At 44.0% G+C, this 17,712-nt stretch overlaps 1 protein-coding gene and 1 long non-coding RNA gene across 9 annotated transcripts in view; one reads left to right on the top strand and one right to left on the bottom strand.

Annotated features, from left to right (window-relative positions):
* LOC102158936 overlaps positions 1–17,712 on the bottom strand; it is a 358,073-nt gene that overhangs the window by 301,137 nt on the left and 39,224 nt on the right. The gene's annotated exons all lie outside the window — the stretch shown is intronic.
* LIPC (lipase, hepatic) overlaps positions 1–17,712 on the top strand; it is a 170,456-nt gene that overhangs the window by 121,532 nt on the left and 31,212 nt on the right.

Below are 17,712 nucleotides of genomic sequence, written 5' to 3'. Positions count from 1 at the left end.
GCTTTTTCCCATGGAATTCCTCAAACCTTGTCTCCCTACAACCCCAAATTCTTTGCCATCTGCTGGGTCCAGTTCTGCCAGAGAGGAAGCTGCCCCCCTGGGAAGCTCTCTGTGGGAATGCCTTTACTCTTTCAGGCCACTGAGAACCTTATAGGAAGAAGCCTGACCCCCTGACTTTTCAACAGCTAAAGTCAAGGGCCCCAGGAACCAAGGTCAGTAAAGGCATATATTTGTGGGTTTACCTCTTGGCTCTTAATTCTGTTCCACTGGTCTATGTATCTGTGCTTAGGCCAATAACATACTGTTTTGATTACTATAGCTTTGTGATATAGTTTGAAGTCAGGAAGTGTGGTGCCTCAGGCTTTATTCTTTCTCAAGATTGCTTTGTTGATTCAGGGTCCTTTGTGGTTCTATACAAGTTTTAAGGTGTTTTTTTTTTTTTCTATTTCTGTGGAAAATGCCTATTACAATAGGGAAGGTATTGAACAATGAGATTGTTTTATTTTTTTTTTCAGGTAATTCATTGTTAGTATAACAATGCACATTGTTAGTGTAAAATGCAACTGATTTTTGTGTGTCAATTTTATATCCTGAAACTTTACTGAATTTATCTATTAAGTCTAGCAGCATTTTGGTAAAATCTTTAGGATTTACAAGATCATGTCACCAGCAGAGACAATTTTATTTCTTCCTTTCTGATTTTGATGCCTTTTTTTCTTCTTGCCTATCTAACTAGGACTTCCAATTTTATGTTGAATAAGTGTGGTGAGAGTGGGCATCCTGATCTTGTTCCTTCAGTTGAAAAGTTTTCAACTTTTCACCACTGACTATAATATTAGCTGTAGTTTGTCATACATCATCTTTATTATGTTGAGATATGTTCCTTCTATACCCAATTTGTTGAGAGTTTTTATCATGAAATGGTGTTGAATTTTGTCACATGCCATTTCTGAATCTATTGAGATGATTATATGATTTTTGTCTTTCTACTAATATGGTGTTTCAATTGATTTACATATGTGGAACCATTCTTGAGTACCAGGGACAAATCTCACTTGATCATAGTGTATTATCCTTTTCATGTGCTGTTGAATTTGGTTTGCTAATCCTTTATTAAGAATTTTTGTATCTGTGTTCATCAGGGATACTTAAAGCTCATATTCTTAACCACCAGACAAGTTATTGTTGGGATGATCTGGTACCTTGGGATAATGCAGATTCTCAGATCTCCCTCAATCTATGGAATCAATTGTTCTGGGCATTGTGCTCAGGAATCTGCATCTTAAGCCTATAGATATGTGAGAATCACTGCCCTCAAATGTAGCTAAGGTAAAATAGAGGATTCTGCAAAGGCAAGGATTCATTTAGCAGTGGTCTAAGTCCAGAACCCTGGAATTGCCATTGTAGCTCAGTGGTAATGAACCCAGCTAGCATCCATGGGGATGCAGGTTCAATCCCTGGCCCTGCTTAATAGGTTAAGGATCTGGCATTGCCTTGAGCTGTGGTGTAGGTTTCAGAAATGGCTTGGATCTGGCATTGCTGTGGCTGTGGTATAGGCTGGCAGCTACAGCTCTGATTCAACCCCTAGCCTGGGAACTTTCCTATGCCACGGGTGCAGCACCCCCTTCCCCCTAAAAAAAGGACAGAACCCTGGCTGGGTGTGACTTGTGGACAGAGTTTTAGTTGTCCATTGACTTGTAGCCTGATTCAGCTCGTAGAGCTGCCTGATTTGAATGGCATGTTTGGAGCACCCCAGCTGGTAGAGACAGCCTAGTAGGCTCCAGAGCTTCTCATTAGGCTGATAGATTCTCACTGTCCAAAAGAGCTTGGACAAATGGGAGAGGGGAGGCTGAAATCCTCATTGTGAAGAGAGGACTCCTTTTCTTGACACAAAGCCCCAGTGCTCTTGCCCAGACATGTGATGTGCTGCCTGAAGGACATACATAGATAGGCAGGCTGGCAGAGACTTTGGTGCATGAGTACTAAAGAGTATCTGGAAGGAACTATGTTGGGTCAAGGCATGGGATGAAAGAGATCTTAGATGAGTTTTGAAAGGATGGGGATGTGAAAGAAGAAGTGAATGCCAGGCTCTGTATAAGAGAGTTCACCAATTTCATCCAGTTCTCACAATAACCCCGAGATGGATATTCATATTTGAAATTTAAGAGAAGAAGATTGAGGATCCCATAGGTTGAGCTTCCCAAGGTCACGCAACTCAAAACTTATAGAGAATCAAACATAGAGCCGACTGGCTCCAAAGCCAGTGCCTCCATCGCACTATTCTGCCCCTGCCGTTGCTTCCCATGGTCCCTCAGAAGTTGTTAAGGTGCATGTTCATGGTCTGAAGGGGGCAAGCTCTAGTCAGCTGTGTCTCATACACAAGCAGTGTGGGGAGGATATTGACCCAGAAGACTACCTTAGGGAAAGTGGAACAAGGGTAAAAGCACATGCCCAGCAAAGTTTTGCAGTGTCAGAACCTAGATGTATGGAGAGAGAGGTAGAGAAATGGGATTCTGGTCCTGGCTTGATTTGTTTAGCCAGATGTGGCCTTTGGCCTGTCACTGAACCCCTTCTTATTTCTGAGAAACGGGAAATGAACTGAGAAATGAACATGCAGAGAATGGGAAGAGGTGTCCTGCGGACCTCAGGGCTGGGAAATCTCAAAGGAGATAAGGGCTACCTAGGGTCTCAGAAAAGGTGAAGGGCCCAGGGTACAGGTTGCAGCAATGACCTTAAGCTCTGTGCGTCTAGACATGATATATTGATCACACACCAGCTCATTCTACTTCCACATCCTATAGTCCCTTTCTCCCCTGAGGACCAGCCTTTGATTGGAATCCCCAGAATCATCTGGGAACTGGTAATACCATCCACCAGTGGGGTACCCTGCCTGCCTTCACACCAGCCTCTCTATAGCTGGGACTCTTAGTCTTAATAGCCTCTCTTATTCTTCAGCCATCAAGGTACCTCCCAACCTGTGTAACTTGCTCCCACCATATGATCATGAACTTCTAAAATCACAGTATAGGAGTTCCCGTCGTGGCGCAGTGGTTAACGAATCCGACTAGGAACCATGAGGTTGCGGGTTCGGTCCCTGCCCTTGCTCAGCGGGTTAACGATCCGGCGTTGCCGTGAGCTGTGGTGTAGGTTGCAGACGCGGCTCGGATCCCACGTTGCTGTGGCTCTGGCATAGGCCGGTGGCTCCAGCTCCGATTCAACCCCTAGCCTGGGAACCTCCACATGCCGCGGGAGCGGCCCAAGAAATAGCAACAACAACAACAACAAAAAGACAAAAAAAAAAAAATAAAATCACAGTATACCTTATTTACTGTTATGTCCACAATATTAAGCACAATCCCTTCCACATTGTACATGCTCACTAAAGTGTGGTGGAATGAATGAATGAAGACATGAATGAATGGGATTGTTGTGCCTCCTCAGTCTCTAAGGTCTAAAATCTAAGAGGGCCCAATGGCCTGCCCTCTTAGCCCTAGGCTACAACCCAAGGAAGCCCCAGGGAGGCCCAGTGAATGGGTGAGCTAGGACCATTCCCTCATCAGGCAGCCTGTAAACCCCTACCCTAGAGACCACATCACACGTGCTTCAGCTCACATTTCCTCCACCCACTTAAAGAGTAACCCTGGGACTGTTTAGTCAAGTCAATGTTTAAAGCTTTCCTCCAGCTGCATGTGTTTATCTTTGCAAAGAATCAGGCTCAGATTCTGGAGCAGGAGAGGGCAGCATTCCTGTGGGAACAGAGCCAGGAGTCTGCAGGTCACCGCTGCTCTAGCTCTGCTCTCAAAAACACTTCTTTCTGACATCTTTTACTTACTGAATGTCAGAGATAGGACAGTCTTAAGACTCATACTTCTCAGAACTGGAGGGACTCTGGAATCTTCTTCCAACCTCTTGGTTTTCCAAAAGCAGAAACTGAGGTCCAGCAGGTTTGGGGAAGAGCCAAGTCTGGAACCCTAGTCCAGTTGACTCACCGAGCCTGGGACATCTCACTGTACCACCATGGGGATCTGAGAGCTGGCTATCCTGATATCCTCATTTTCCAGATGAGGAAACAGGCCTAGAAAATTAAACGATTTGCTCAAGGTCAACCAGGATGAGTTAATGAGAAATGGGGACCCATGCAAACACAGAGAGCTAAATATGAGTGAGACAGTTCTGAGAGTCTAAAGGCTCACTGTCTATACAAGCAGATGTGGCAGTCCCACACAAGAACATGCTCAGTTGCCTGCCTCGTGTGAAATGGCTTCATGTCCGGCTCTGAGCTCTCTTCTGTCACCACAAATCCAATTCAACACAGCCACACGCTAGATCATGGGGGTGCAACTGTGAAAAGACTGGTTCCAGGGACAATGAGCCTCCTGTGGGGTGCTGAAGGCCTGGCAAAGGTGACTTATGGGTCTGTCTCAGTGGGTGATTTTCACTTCCTGATCTGCAAGAGAGCCACTCCTGGAATAAAGTTCAACGCAATGACCTCCTGTGTGACCTTGGTTGAGACACTTACCTTCTCTGAGACCCAGTTTCTTTGGGGATAGCACCAGTTCACAGTGGTGTTATGAGGATGGGATAAAATAGGGAATTTCGAGTTACTAGCAGATAGTAAAGGGGTAGCCACATATTAGCCCTTTAACCAGCCTTACCAATGCCTCCAGCACCCCATCATCAACTTTAATGAGAGCTTTCAGGTTTTATGGATTCTGTGGGTTGGTAATAGTTATGACTACATCTGTGGGTAACTTACTTGTAAGACTGCTTCAACTCCTATGTCAGTAAAATGATCCCATCATTTAACCAAGTAATCCCACACCAGGTAATTCATCCTCATGGAAATACTTCTCTGAAAGAAAAATGCTCTCTGTGAAAAGTTCATTGCAGCTGTTTATAAAGCTGAAAAATTGAAAATACAGTGTCATTCCAGACAGGGGAATGGATGCATAAATCACAAAGTCTTCCCTCAGTGGAATATTACGCAGCCTTTAAAAATGGTGAGTATGAACACTGGAGCAATATGAAAAGATGTTTGTTATATAATGTGAGATTTTAAAAAGCAAAAAGCAGTTATATCTGCACAGTTACATGAAAAATACGTTTGCTTCTGGATATAGAAAACAAACAGGCAAATAAAAAGTCAGTCCATTAGGCTGATGAGAGTGTGAGTCTGTCTTTCAAAACTTTGTTTTCTGCTGTTACCCCACTTATTTTGGTCAAAACACACTGTTTTAAAGAAGGGGGAGGAAAACCCAATATTTGCTTCAGAAACAATTTAGCAGAAAGCAAATTTCCTTTGCAAGAAAATTCCTGGGACAGAGTAGGTACTCAGGAAGTGCTGGTAGAGAGAATGAATGAGTAAACAAGTGAAGACGTGAGTGAATAGGGCACCAAAGCTGTGTCATTGGGAAGCCAAATTAGGCAAGCAGGATTTGTGCCCTTCTTTTCCACTTATGCTGCTGGCCCAAGGTCTATTTGGAAAAGCCATGCTGTAGAGCTAGGAAGACGAGGGTAGATAAGGCACTGCCCACTGAGCAGACATAGAGGAAGATAAAGTGTGCTCAAGGCTTAGTAGAGGTTCAGACACACAGCAAACACCCAGCAAACCATCATTAGTGGACAGAAGCAGAGCCAGTCTAATAAAGGCCACCTGGGTCTCCACTAAAGATGTGTTATCATGGAAAGAGGCTGGACGAGGGCAGAAGCCCTGCATTCAAATCTCCTCTTTGTCCCTAATGAGCTGTGTGAGCATAGATAATTGAGTTTCTCTCTCTCAGTCTCAGCTGCCTCATCTTTATTTAAAAGATGCACAAAATAAACAGAAGAGTTTATGGAGAAATTATTTTGAATTTCTTTACCCACCACCAGCAATCCTTCATTTAGAGGTATACAGGACAGAGGATTAAGGCTAATTCATAAAGCTATTCACTTGATCAAGGATAATCTGCTGATTTTACTTCTATTGAAATGTGGCCTAGTGGAACTGATGCCACTCTGACCTCTGAAGAGCACCCCTCCCCCAAAATGAGCCAGCTCTTTGGTCAATAAATAAATATAAATGTTCCAAACTGCATCTATCCCATCCTTCAATTAGGTAGTCTTGTGACTAAGAACAGACCATGCATCATCCTTAAGTGTAACTGAGAAGAAATATGTAAATCTTTCCTTCAAGTTGTTTTCTTTTTGGCCACACCTGCAGCATGCAGAGGTTCCCAGGCCAGGGATCGAACCTGTGCCACAGCAGCAACCCAAGCCGTTGCAATGACAACATCGGATTCTTAACCCACTGCACCACAGGGGAGGTCCATCTTCAAGCTGTTTTAAAACAATATATTTTGGCCTATAACTTAAAATACCCCTACTGGTAAAATTAGGACTATTAAGATTAATTCTGTAATATAGAATTAACTTCTGTCAATCCCATTTGATAAGTGAAAAACAGAGACATTAAGTAACTAACCCAAGGCCTCAGAGCTAGTAAGTAGCAGAGCTGTGATTCAAGCTAGGTAATCTGGGTCCAGAGCTCAGGCTGCTAAACTGCCCAGAGCACTGTGCCTTGCTGTGCAGTAAAGAGCCACACAGGACGTGAGCTCATCTTGGGTCTCTTTCATCCATGGGACCAGAATGGAAAGGAGCCAGCAATGTCTCTTCTTTCCTCATCTGGGCCAATTCACCTTCTGGCAGCTGATCATGGAGGAGGGAGGGGCCCCATTTTCCTTTTATAGGCATAAGCACTGCCGATCATAAAGCAGTGCATGTCCCCACCTGCCATTGCTCTCAGTGTCCTGGTCTCCACGAGGTGGTGGCTCAGGGCTGGAGTAGCATTCGAGGGCTCCTAGAGCCCTTGACTGTGATATCATCTGACTGTGCCCTAACTCCATAATTAGAGCCAAGGTCATCTGCCCCTACCCCTCCTTCTCTTCCTCAGAAGCCTCACTTGCCAATTGTATAGGTCATGTCAGAGACAGGGTGGTAAGGGATAAGGGAAAATGAAACTCAAAGTCAGGAGTGGACAGCCGTCAACATCCAACAAAAATTTTGAAACAAGAATGCTATCGAGTTAATTTGTCTATCAGAATAGCTCTTGGCAACTCTCAAGCCAAGCCTTTAAGCCAAAATCCACCATTACAAGAACCTGTGATTGTCCAGCTCCAGGGCACCTTCCCCTGGCCCGACTCTGGTCAGATGCCAGCATCACAGTCCTCTTAGCTGTCTAAGAATTCTTCTGGAGTCACCTCTTGGAGGAAAGGGACAACCTCTGATGAGGCTGGCAGGCACTGACAGGTGTTTGAGGGGGTCATAGGATGTGTAACTTTATTACTCTGGTCAGCTCAGTTGTTCGAGAGCATTTCCCATCAGCAAGAGAATGTCCCAATGGTCGGCTGCTGGGACTCAAGACAACCAGGGACGTTACTTGATAGGATCAGCCTTGTAGACACAGAATGTGAGCCCTCTGAGCTTTACTACAGGGACAAGAACTTGAGTCCCAAAACATGGCAGCAATGTGGGTTGCTATTCCTCCAGCAGAGTCAGAAGCTGTTGGCTCTGATATTAGGAGAATGAGTTCTTTTGATTCTGCTGTTAATTAGATGCATGGTTTGGGATATAGTTGGCCTCTCTGAGTCCCAGTTTTATCTGTAACATAAGGAAGTTGGACTAAATCATTATTACCAATAAGAGGTCCCTGGTGCTTACAGAGTAATGTTTGGGAGTGGGTAAAGGGCATCACCAAGCTATTTGCAAACAAATTACAGAGGGAGATGGTACTACACAATGTCGTTTTGTTTCGTTTTTTTTGTTTTTTTGTTTTGTTTTGCTTTTCACTGGAATTCTACCTATTTGGTGTGGTAACACTGATTCTCTCCAGAGGACTGGAAGAGTAGATTGGTAGCGATATCTAGAGCCTCACTTAATAAAAAAAGTAACATGAAAAACTCCTCAATAACTGCAGGTTGTCTGAGATGCACAGAAAGAGAATTAAAAGCAGGCAATAAATAGCATGTGCACTACGACATCACATGGTCTCCCAGTTCCTTTCCCCTGTAATCCTCTCCGAGCAGATGATTTAGGTTCCTAAGGATGGACCCCCAGGTACTCCTAGTCACCCTAATCAAAAGGAAGCTGGAAGGGCTTTCAGGTATGCCAGGTCTCCCTGAGGTCCTGGAGAAATGGGCCCATCCTGGACTGATCCAATCATTTGGTTCAAACTCAAGACTCAAGCTCTCCCTGCCAACTGACCCCATCCCACAGGACTCAGAAACATTTTGTCCTCTCAGGCCAGGCCAGCCCTGCATAAGCAACTGACATAGAAAGTCTGCCATGCAGCCTCTGTGCCCAGGCCTCACCCCTGGGCCATGTGAAGAAGCAACAGTATTGCCTGGCTGTAGCTCATTTTTTGAACAACATTTGAAATGTACGCCTAGAAAACCATTACCACCATTGAGATATAGAAAAATTCAATCCCTCCAAAAATTTCCCTTTGCCTTTTTCCATTCCTAAGCCCCAGGAGACCACTGATCTGCTCTCCATTACTATAGTTTTGCCTTTTGCAGAAAGTTGTATAAAAGGAAAGACACAGTATGCAAGCTTTTAAGCTGGGCCTCTTTCACTAGTATAATGCATTTGAGATTCATCTGTACTGCTGCATGGATCATAAATGTTCTCCTTTTTATTGCTAAGTAGTATTCCATTGTGGTTCATCCCATGAATTGACCGCAATTTGTTTATCCATTCACTAGGTATGAGTTGTTACTAGTTTGAGACTGTTATGAATAAAGCTGCTGTATGGACATTTGCATCATTGTATGGACATATGTTTTAACTTCCCTTGGGTAAATTCTTAGGTTCGGAATTGCTGGGTCTTATGGCACATGTGCCTTCACCTCTATAAGAAATTGCCAAGTGGTTTTTCCAAAGTGGCTTCCCACCAGGAATCCCACCAAGAATGAATGAAGAGTTCTAGATGCTCCACATCTTCATCAACACTTGGTGTTGTCAGTCTTTTTAATTTTAGCCATTTAAGAGGTGGAAAGGAGAAGTTGTATCTCATTCAATAACTTGCCCAAGGTCTCATGAGTAGGAAGTGTTGGAAACGGACCTCAAACCCAAGCCACATGACTCTTGGTCTGGAGACCTAACCATTATACTTGATAGGACTTGCTCTACTCACTAAAGTTTCAATGTGAGCAAAACCAGACCTAGGTCCTACTTTCAGGAACTGACTACCAAACTGGGGAGGTAGATATTTATGTAATGACTATTCAAACAGAAAATTACAACTCTGAGAACGCCTAAAAGAACAAATAACAGGGAGATGCTACCAAGTCCAGAAACAGAGAAATTTTCCCTGAGGAAACGAAGACTGAGTTTAGAATTGGAGAAAGAGTGATGGTAGCCAGGCAAATAGGGGAAGACAGCAGAGCATGTCAGGGCAGGGGACCACATGAACAAAGACAGGGCAGGAAGGTATGTTGTACATTTCCTGTTATAGGAAAACTCTCAGAATGATTATCACTAGGGAGGGCAATTTTTATCCTCTTTTCTCTCTTCACTTTTTTACTCAGTTGCTCTAGAACTACATAAAGTGGCCAACTCCTCCTGGTTTGACAGGACAATTGGCTAACCTACCTTGAACCCATCCAAAGTGGAATGTGCCAATGACCTTGGAACCACTTTAGGGAACTAGGCCCCGTTATCCCCACAGGATTCCAGTATGAATGGAAAGTTTTTCTAAATTGCACACTCTTTTATAATCAGATATCTTGAAAAAAAAATTCTGATTCTAGCCAGTTTCTGAGGCATACAGCCTAAGAAAAAAGTTCAGGGGGAAAAAAAAAAAAACTTTCCAGCAAGAAAACACAGCCTCTATTTACTTTTTCTCCTGGAACCCACACAAGGAGAAACTATAGTCTGAGGCTACAGGATGGCCAGCAAAGTCAGGCCAAAATAGACAAAAAAAACCCAGAACAAATCATACTTGGGAAGATACCTTTTCTTCCATCTCTTATCATCTTATTTGACAACAAAATGGAAAAATGCAAAAAGCAAAAAAACCCCAAAAAACAGAAAAACACAACAGGTGGAACAGAAATGCAACAGAGAATGGGAAGGGAGTTCTCTCATGGTCTAGCGGTTGGGACTCAGGGCTTTCACCACAGCAGCCGGGGGGTTCAGACCATGGTCTGGGAGCTGAGATCCCACATCAAGTCCCTTCATGCACAGACACACACGTGCACACACACACACACACAAAAGGGAAGATGGAAACTTCCAAAAGGTAATAAATTACTTCAGCAGCTTGGAGTTCCAGTTGTGGCTCAGTGGAAATGAACCCAACTAGTATCCATGAGGATTCAGGTTCAATTCCTGGCCTCACTCAGCAGGTTAAGGATCCAGCCATGAGCTGTGGTTTAGGTCAAAGACCCAGCTCAGATCCCGAGTTGCTATAGCTGTGGTGTAGGCCAGCAGCTGCAGCTCTGATTTGACCCCTAGCCTGGAACTTCCATTTGCAGTGGGTGCAGGCTTAAAAAACAAACAAAAATTATTTCAGCAGCTCTAGATCCCAAAGCTTTTCTAAAGAATAGCTATGGGAGTTCCTGCTGTGGCACAGTGAGTTATGAATCTGACTGCGGTGGCTCTTGTTGCTGCAGGAGCCTCAAGTTTTATCCCCCAGCTGACACAGTATGTTAAAGGATCCAGCATTGCTATAAGTGCAGGGTAGGTCATAGCTGCAGCTCAGATTCAATCCCTGGCCCAGAAACTTCCATATGCCATGGGTGAGGCCATGAAATTAAAAAATAAAAAATTTTTAAAAGAACAGCTATAAAATAAATTCATTCAAGACAAATTTTAGGACTTTCTGCTGGGTTCAAAACAGTATCCTAATGACCTAAAAAGTTACCACTGTATAAAGCACCTCAGAGGAGCAACTTATGCCTTAGATCATTTGGGTTTAATATTATAGGGTGGACCAGCTATAATAGAAAAAAATAAAAATCATGAAGAAAAATATTATAAGGCAGTAATGCTGGGGTGTCACAAGAGCTGGGAGTTGCTACAAAGATTACAAACTATATTGTCCAAATTGAGATATTCAGGCATAGGAACATTTTTTAAGATAGTAAGTAATTGGGAGAGTTCAGATTAAGGCAAAATTCAAGATGGCAGGAGTGGCAGAAGCATTGCTCACCAGGCCTTGGGCAAAATCTGCTTATCGTCAAAGATCAGCAACAGCTAAGAGCTGAATCTGTAAATGCCCAGTGGTAACTAGATTCTCATTTAAGTTTTTCCTCGTGCTGACGCCCTAGAAATTTTGAGGTCAGTGTTGCTCATCTGCACATCACACGCCTGACTATAGCAGTCAGGAACAGAGCTGTGGCTACATTTATCTTGTACGTTTTTTCCATCCTGAGCAGAAGACATGGCCCAGAGGATTTTTCAGGGTAATCATGAAGTTATGGTCTTTCAGAGGACCTGCCCAACTAGTCCCAGACCTGGGAATATTTTCAGTACATTTACGAAGTGAAATCACATGTGTGCATGCACTTGCACGTATGCACACATACAGCAATTTAATTAATGAATGTGAAGGTATTTCACAAGCAACTCTGCAGGGGGTGGGGGGCACATTAATACCTGTGACTCCTGTCCTGCACCTGTGTCCTCAGCCCATGCCAGTACACGGGAGGTGCTCAACGAACATGAAACTGAGGAGATGCACCCAGGCCAGGCTTCAAGGGCAGAAGACAGGTCCTGACTCCTATCAGCCTTTTATTGTAGAATCCTTGGTTCTCCCCTAAGTCAGCTCAGTCACCAGCATTTACCCAACTACTGATTTCCTTACCAAAAAGAAATGAAATAATTTATTCTTATGCAGAATTTTTAGGAACTCTCAGACCTGGGGGCTGACTCAGGAACAGAGAAATCACTGGCTGCAAAGAATCTAATGTAATGACTGCACCCAGGTTCTCCTTTTGACTGATTCTGAGGAAGTTTTGTTGGCCCAGGAACGTGCTGTCATGCAGAGGGCAACCCCAAGCCTCCCAAGCCCATCAGCTCACTCTCCAGATTACAAGGGCTAACTCCCTCAAAGGCTTTGACCATCTACCTTAGTTAATACTCTCCCCCAAAGCCATAGGCTAATCCCCAGATTCTTATCATTGGTGTGTCTTTATCTCTTCTAAAGACATGAGAAAATGACAATTTCAGAAGACATGCCAAAGAAGGAAAATCTCCTATCTAATACAACTGGGGCAAATTTCTTCATTCATAAAGAAATCATTGGATTTCCTCAGCACTCACAAGGTCTGATGTTTAAATGAGGTCATACAAATAAGACAGTTAGAAAAGTGCCTGGCATAGAGAAAGCACTCAATAAATATTATCTTAAAAAGGGTTGAATATCAATTTGAATATATATGCATATATAAAGAGATATAAATAAGATCACACCTAAAAAGCTAATGATTCTACTTTTGGGAATCTTCACTAAAAAAACAAAAAACAAAACAAAACAAAACTTAGCTTTCCCATTGTGGCTCAGCAGTAACAAAATCTGACTAGTATCCATGAGGATGCGGGTTCAATCCCCGGCCCCACTCAGTGGGTTAAGGATCCAGCAATGCCATGAGCTGCGGTGTAGGTCACAGGCCAGGCTCAGATCTGGCATTGCTGTGGCTGTATTGTGGGCTGGAAGCTACAGCTCTAATTTCACCCCTAGCCTGGGAACTTCCATATGTCATGGGTGCAGACCTAAAAGGACAAATTTTTTAAAAAAATAGTCATAAACTCAGACAAAGATTTATATATAAAGATGGTCATCAGAGCATTGTTAGTAATAGAAAAAAAAATACTGGAAACAACCTAAATTCCAACAATGAAACAAATTATGTCACTTTTCAAAAATATGTTTTTGAAGAATTTTTAATGCTATAAGAAAATAACAAAGAGGTCTATAAAACCATTCACATAATATGATCTCAATTATGGACATCCCAAATAAACATCTGTGGAACAAATATCTCCGTAATAAAAGACTCCAAAAATTACTTATGTATATTCCTAACTGCTGAGATTCTTTATTCATTTCAGCATTTTCAGATTGTATATCTACAGTGAGCATGTATTAATTCTACAGACAAATGAAATATAAACCTGTTAAGACTCTATTACAATACTACAGTTAAAACACAAGCAAAAACAACTGTGAGTTCTCAGACTTGGCCAGTGGGGGGGGGGGGGGCAGAAAAGATTAATCCTGAGGCTGAGTCCTCGGTATTTGGTGACCCTAGTAGGTCACCAAGAGGACAGAGAGGATATTCCAGAATGGCTCTTCGGCCTTCTAGCTTGAACAACAGCGTGGACAAATGATGGTGTCATGAACCTCAATAGGAATTGCAGAAAGGAAGGAAGAATGGTTGAGAGGAAAGGAAATAAATTCAGTTTGGCCTCACTGAGTTTGCAGTGACAAGAGAGTCCACAGGTGGAGAAACCCAGTCAAGGGCTGGTTGTGTGCAGGGCTAAAGTTGAGGAGAGAGATGTTGGTATACTTTTGGGTTTGAGTTATGGTCATGCATCCTTAAACCCGTGGTTTTGCCCAAGGATGTTCCAGTATTCTCTGAAGGGGTCAGTCGGACTCTGCTCCCATGGAGGATCAGACACTTCCTTCCATCCAAAATGCGATCTGGAGTAGCCTCCCTCAGTCACAGGACTGCTACTGAATTATAGCAAAGAGCCCTACTTTTGAAGCCCTTCTTCACAGAGACTCACTATGACATAAATGCCGTTTGGTGCTGTGGGTGCAGCTTCTATTGAGGACTGCAGAGCACTCTCAGAGTCAACCACATGCAACTTGCTACTGTATATCTGTATATTTCGCAGGAATGGTTTTCAAGACAGTGGCCACTGCCTCCTGTAGTAGCCTCTTTTTTTTTTTTTTTTGCTTTTTAGGGCCACACCCATGGCATACGGAAGTTCCCAGGCTAGGGGTCTAATTGGAGCCACAGCCACAGCCACAACAATGCAGGATCCAAGCTGCTTCTGCAAGCTACACCACAGCTCACAGCAACGCTGGATTCTTAACCCACTGAGCGAGGCCGAGGATCGAGCCCACAACCTCATGGTTCCTAGTCGGATTTGTTTCTGCTGCAGCACGATGGCAACTCCCACAGTGGCCTCTTTTTACAAAAACCCAATAAGGAAAATCGTCTCCAGCTTCAGGACCAGGAAAGTGTGAGCAACTGGACACCATGAATTCTATAACTTCCCCTGTTTCCCTCTTTGCTTTGGCCAATAGAAAGCTCAGAACATAATCTGTGGCCTATCTTCTGCAACCTTATATGATCGCGGAGTGTGCATTTTAGGGTGCTAACTTACTAACATGTCTATCTTTGATGTTTTACTGCCTTTATTTTCTCCTCGTCCCAATTTTTTTAACTATGAATTTTCATGACCCACTTAAGGTCACAATTTTTATTCCACATCATGGCCACCCATCTGCTTCTATCTCTTGGAGTTACGCAAAAGAATTCTAGGCCCTCTTCACTACAGCAGCCCTTCAATGCTCAGGTCTTCCACTAAATCTTTTTTTTTTTTCAGCCCCAGAGCCCCCACTTTCTTCAACAATTTCTCCTAGGCATGAACTCCTACAGGATCCTCCATCCTTCCAGATGCTGCATCTCCTCTGGGCATCCTCCCTAAAAAGCCCCTACTCAAGGTATCCCTCCATTACAGTTCTCACAGCAGCTACATGTGCTGATGTAGAATTTGACTGTGAGAATGGCTGATTCTCACACTTCCTTTCCCAGTTTGCCTTCAACTAGGACCTAACCAGGGCCCAGGACATAATATAGTAATATATGCTTAATAAGTATTTGTTGAGGAAGTAAAGGAATGAATGAATATCTGAACAACTTCCTCGATCATGCACATGCTAAAAGAGAGGCAAGCCCTGAGAAAGAAAAGGAAGAGCACAGGTCTACACAGGTGTTTGTGAGCCTTTTCCTAAGCAACTCTTTAAGGACAACTCTCTTTCCCTAGGACTCTCCTGAACAGCCTTGAGGCCCCAGGCTCCCGGGCCAGAGCTGATTCTCCCAGTTAGATTCCAAGTAAATACACACAGGATAGAACCGGTCCTATGAATGCAACAGGGGTAAATTTTCACAGAAAGAGAAGATGTCACTGAATAGAAATGCAAGATGCTAGGTGCTCTGATCCATACTTATTTTAACAACACACCCTTAAATGGGCACAAATTATGTGCCAGGCCTTGTTCTGAGCTCGTGACAAATATCAACTTATTTAATCCCTGTAACAACTTTACAGCCTGGGTATTATCCCTATGCTCATTTTATTTTCAGATAGCCCTTTTAGCATTCAAGTCAGCTATCCTGGAATGAAGGAAGATGTAGCTATTCGGTTACTGAATGAAAGAAAATTAGTTACCTTGAGCTCCAGTGCATAAATGGCTGACAAATTGAACAAGTAGCCTTTGATCTGGGATGCAGATCTCACAGAATACCTCATCCCTCACTAAGCACTTATTAAGCATCTAGCAGCTCTGCCTTCCATGAGTTCACAGCCTGGTGGAGGAAACACCACACGCCAAAACAAATCAATTACCGGGTCTCATGACAAGTACCTTAGGATCAGGGGCCAACATGGTGCTAGCAGCAAGAAGAAGTAATTACCTCTGGCTAGAGAGGAAAGCTTCCTGGAGGGGGGCAGGGTATCGGAGTTTGGTTAAAGGCTGGACCAGAGTTCACAGCAAAACGGTGGGGAGGGAAGTGAGAGTACAAAGCCGCACTGGGAAGGAGTAGCAGTCTAGGGTAGCGGGAGAGCATAGAGAGGGGAGGAGGTAAGGGGTGAGGGATTATCATTCAGGCGGTGGCCTTGGCTGCAACACCAAGCTTAAAGTCAATAATGAGTATAATAGTCATTTCTGCTCTGGAAAGATTCTTTGAGCAGCAGTGTGGGGGAGGGCGGTGAGACTAAACAGAGAGACCAGTTTGGAAGCCCTGGCAATAAACCAAGCAAGAAACAGGGTGCACCTAAATTAGGGCACTGGATTCTAGGGCTGTTTGGGAACCTGAAGCTTTTGACTGATTGGATGGCTGGTGAAACAGTGTAAGATAACACCCTGGCTTCTGTCTGGACAGCTGTTGGCCTGCTTTGCAGCGTCTCTTCATTGCTTGCAATGAAATGGGAAGCACAATCAGCTCTCCCTTGCGGGGAAGAGGGTAAGCTCAGACAATCTCTAAGCTTGGGAAAGCCAAACTGGGCAGCAGAAATTTTCTTCATTATCTCAGAGACATTATTCCAATTCTCACTCACATCTTCTTTTAATAAAATATGATGCATTTCATTCTGTCATCATAGTGAAAAATCATCGCCCTTTCCTGGGAATTAATAACCTTTCAAATTAATAACCTTTGGGTAGGAAAATTGGTTTCATTAATGCCTCCCCTTGCACTTTGTAGTTTTCATCATCTCTCTGTTCTGCTGTCCCCTGAAACCAAAAGACCAAGACTTATTGTTGGAGAAGCCTGAATGATTTTATGCTCAGAAAGGATGATCAGGGTTCTTAGTAGCTGAGCTGAATGGAGTTCACTGGCCAAAAATGCTGGTATGGCCTTGTGTCTGCCCCTCAGCCCCAGGAGAGCCTAGTCTCTGCCAGAAGGGCACCCTCCCCGAGCTCTCAGCCTGAGTTCTAATCTTGGTAGAAACAATGTCACCTATCTTGGAGTGTCACAACCCTGAGAACATGGCCACTCCTCAGGCTCTACCCAGCCCTTGATCAGAGGCATGTGTCTTTAGCCGACACCATGGTCTTGACAGCTGTTGGGCTGCTTTGCAGAACTGGCTGATAGCACACCCTCCACAAAGTGGCTCAGTCTCAGGGTGAAGCCCCCCACCCCCTGGAAGAGAGGGTGGAAAGCCTTTCGGGAAAACAATAGAAGGTGTCAGCCTCAAGACAATCTTCTCCCCATCCCATCCTCCCACAATCTTTGAAAGATTCTGAATGGATATTCATGTATCCTTTTCTGCTGAAAAAATTCCTTGATAAAGAGTTTATCATCTTATTATCTAGAACATAAAGTCTAGACTCCTAGCATCCCAGCACCCCCACCCCCACGCTCCGGCTGCCCAGCCTTCTGCCTGCTTACACCCACAAGGTCCCATGCCTCCAAGCCCTTACTCAGCTATTCTCCCAGCTTGGAAAGTCCTGCTCCTTCCACCCACCCCACACACCCACACATACACAAGCCCTCTTTCTTCCCTCAAGGGCAGCATCAGCATCACTTCCCCTGAAAATCTTCCATGAATGCCAAGCCCCATCAAGCAGAATCCACCACTCCCTTTGTGACCTTCCCCACCCCTACCTGGTCCAAGCAAGACTACGTGTGAGAACAAGCTGAGCTACAGGAGAGAAAGCATAGAATCATCTAACTAAGATGCTCTGTGTGCTGGCTCCCTAGCATAAGAATGTAGGGAATCGGAATCAGAGAGATCAGGTTCAAATTCTACCACTTACTAGCAGCATGACTTGGAGTAAAATACTTTTCCTCTCTGAACTTCAGTCCCAGTTGCCTCACCCATATTCCCACCATCCTAGAGTTACTCTAGTGTCTGACTGGCTAATCCTGTAGTCACTGGGATGACAGGGTGATCCGGCCCCCTCCACCTGGGTATGTGGTCCTCCTAGGTCACCCT

The sequence above is a fragment of the Sus scrofa genome, chromosome 1 (assembly GCF_000003025.6).
Source record: "Sus scrofa isolate TJ Tabasco breed Duroc chromosome 1, Sscrofa11.1, whole genome shotgun sequence".
NCBI lineage: Eukaryota > Metazoa > Chordata > Mammalia > Artiodactyla > Suidae > Sus > Sus scrofa.
Note: the sequence above shows the minus strand (reverse complement) of the source record. Positions and strands in the feature narration are given on the sequence as shown.